The sequence below is a fragment of the Aquarana catesbeiana genome, linkage group LG02, assembly GCF_042186555.1.
Source record: "Aquarana catesbeiana isolate 2022-GZ linkage group LG02, ASM4218655v1, whole genome shotgun sequence".
NCBI classification, from domain to species: domain Eukaryota; kingdom Metazoa; phylum Chordata; class Amphibia; order Anura; family Ranidae; genus Aquarana; species Aquarana catesbeiana.
In genome coordinates, this window is record NC_133325.1 from 420,687,033 (window position 1) to 420,690,390 (window position 3,358).

Below are 3,358 nucleotides of genomic sequence, written 5' to 3' on the forward strand. Positions count from 1 at the left end.
TCCCATTTTCTCCCAATTATAATCATTCAGCTAAGACATAAAATCATTGGAGCTTCACTAAGTCTGTACCTGCGTAATGTGTTTAACAGAAATTAACCTGGTTACAGCCTCACTCTGTTGAAAATGAGAAAGTAAAACTCAGTAAAATCAATCTCCTTACATCCAAATTACTGCTGGGGTGGATTTGAATTTCATATAAATGGTTAGGCCCTCAGATAATTTCTTTAAATGCAGGCCCTTGATCGGACAGCTGGGATAATTTGGCATTCTGTGCTCACTGATGGAATGAGTAAGATGATCAGATCATTTAGCATACACACCTCAGCCACATGCCATTATCGGCTTGGATTTAAGTAGTCTATTGATGGAAGCTTATTGTCTTCATAGTAAGTTACACAAAAAAAAAAATGCATAAAAATGAAAAGAGAGATTTTTATAGATAAGTGCAGTGTTGCCCACAAAGAATCTCATTTACATGAATACATGTACATTTACTATTGGCACATCATTGTAAATAGTGCTGAAGCATTACATCACAAGACATTTATTTAGAGACAGACTCCCCAGGCTCTGGGCATGTCAGGTAATAGTCTGTAAAATATTTTATATATTTCCTGTCTGCCACTGGAGTGAGGGGAAAACTCTCCCCTCAAAGAGATAGCAAGGAATTACTGCATTTCAGGTTTCCTGTTAGATGCTGGTGGTCTGTGAAATTATGAATTCTCTTGCTGCTTTTTCCTAGACACAAAGAATATTATGAAGAATATATTTATTGATCTGTACTCTGGTGGTGGTGGTGGATGGATAAATGCGTGTGACAACTTCCTGTTCGAGCTTCCTGGTTGTGAGGGTGCCACCAACTGCTACTCTCCTAACAATCCCGAATGTATCCCTGCCCAGCCATTCAGCTGTCAGCCAGGAACTCCAGGCAGACAGATGACTGTAAGCAAAAGAATGGGGAGAGTAAATAAAAAAAAAATGTCGTGAGGTTCCATCCAAAATGAATACCAGACCCTTAAGGTCTTGTATGGACTTTAAGGGGAACCTCACAAGAAAATAAAAATACCAGGAATTCCAGGAAGACAGATGATTGTAAGCAAAAGAATGGGGATAGTAAATAAAAAAAAAAATGTCATCAGGTTCCATCCAAAATTAATAGAAGACCCTTAAGGTCTTGTATGGACTTTAAGGGGAACCTCACAAACAAACAAAAAAAAATACCAGGAATTCCAGGCGTCGGGCAGATGATTGTAAGCAAAAGAATAGGGATAGTAAATAAAATAAAATGTCATGAGGTTCCATCCAAAATTAATACCAGACCCTTAAGGTCTTGTATGGAATTTAAGGGGAACCTCACAAAAAAAAAATACCAGACCCTCATCTAATCAGGCCAGGAGGGTAGGGGAACAGGCATACTGTATCCCTCTGAACCATACCAGACCACAAGCGCTAAACATGTGAAGAGTACCTTTCCTGGTGGCTGTGTAGGAGTGTGGGCAGGAGGCTTATTGGAATCTGGAAGTAACTAATAGCAGAGAGAGAAACACAGGGGCTGGTTTCACAGTGACTCATCACTGTGATATAGCCGATCGTTAGTACAGGACCTCAGCTCTCAGTGAGACCTCGGTCTCTGTGCCTGCAGCTCGCTGTGCCGCGCTCTCTCAGCACAAAGACAGATATGCAGATATGTGGCCCCCACAGAAAAAAGCTTACTGTCAGCATCAATGGGTTAAAGGGAAAGCCCTAACAAGGAGTAGGTTAGTTAGACAACAGTTGTCAAAGTCACAGCAATGCAGGTACTTTGTTAAGCAACACAATTGTCACTGTTCGTTCACCATGTCTGACTGGGAAGTGACAAGTGCAAAAACGTGCTCTAAGCTGGTGAGAAAATGCATCCTAGTGATACTAGGATGAAATGCAAAAAAACAACAACTCTAGTACAGTGTAGTAATACAAATAATGTTTGCAATAGCAATACAACCTACCCACTGCTGAGATGCCCTGCCTAAGCACTGGCCAGTGGGACAATGTAAAGAGTCTGTCGAACAATCAGCAGAGGGCAGAGACCAGCCGCAGACAGTATTTGGTCCGTTACAGTTCTGTGATTGTAGTTGTATACGTCAGAGGCCGGAGGAGGGGGATCGGTGTGAACTAAGCATTGCCATTCCTCGGACACAGCCCAGCACGCCCACACCATGGTGTACCCTGGATATGGAGGATACGGAAACATAAATCTCTCAATGCCAATGATAGGTCGGGCCATGTCACATTGAGGCTTCTATGGATAACCTCAATACCTTGGAGGAGACCCGATGTGGGGCTACTTCACAGCAATAGCTGAACAGGATGGTGAAGTAGACGCTGAAGAACTACCGATATGTTTAACGCAGGCTGAAGTCCATGGGACCTATATACCTTTCAGCCTGGAAACTTGCCAAATTATGATTGCAATGTTGGATTGGGGCCATACAGGCAAAATGGGGTTTAATGAATTCAATGAATGAATTCAGTGCCTGGAAACAGAACTTCTGCACATTTGTTTAAGAAAGGAGTGGGTCAGTGGAGCCCCATGAGTTGAACCAGGCCATTATGTCAATGGATTACAGGTTAAACCCAAACACAATACCATAGCGAAGCGCTACAGCAAGAGCGGCAGAATATATTTTGACGATTATATTGCATGCTGTGTGAAGCTTCCTGCCTGAACAGATGACTTTCGACGAAGAGACAGCATGCAGCAGTGAATGGTCAACTTCATAATGCTCCTTTATCCCTTGATAATGTTCTTTTGAGCGAAAATAGTTGAGAGAAGCTACAACGGTGACTTTATCACACCCACTGGGGTGTCTGCATGTGATTGATTGTTTAATATGCGATTTTACTTCTGCCTTCTTGTAAGTAGTTTTAACCTTCATTAACTGCTTGCCGACCGGCTCACATCGGCAGAAGGGCATGTACAGGCATATTAACGTACCTGTACGTTGCCCTTTACTTTAAGAATCGGCTTGCGGGCGCACACTCCGTGAGTGTGATCGTGGGTCCCGTGGCCTCGATGTCCGCGGGGATACCCGCAATCGTCTCACGGAGAGGAAGAACTGGGAAATGCCGATGTAGGCCGGGTTCACACTAGTGCGACAAACGCTCCGACATTGGGAGCTCATGTCGCATGATGTGTGAAAATCAATGTTTCCCTATGGGAGCCGTCCTAACTGGTCCAACACAAGTCGGATCTCTTCCTTCTTCTCCGCAGTCTCTTCCCTTTTCTCCGCGCTCTCCGGTTCTTCTCACGCTCTCCGGTATCTTCTGCCAGGCTCCTCCGCTATCTTCTGCTCTTTTGCCCGCTCTTTTGCTAGTGGTG

At 43.8% G+C, this 3,358-nt stretch overlaps 1 pseudogene; it reads left to right on the plus strand.

Moving 5' to 3' along the window:
• Positions 1 to 2,195: 2,195 nt before the first annotated feature.
• On the plus strand, positions 2,196 to 2,792 carry LOC141127123 (grancalcin pseudogene; annotated as a pseudogene).
• The last annotated feature ends 566 nt before the right edge of the window (positions 2,793 to 3,358 follow it).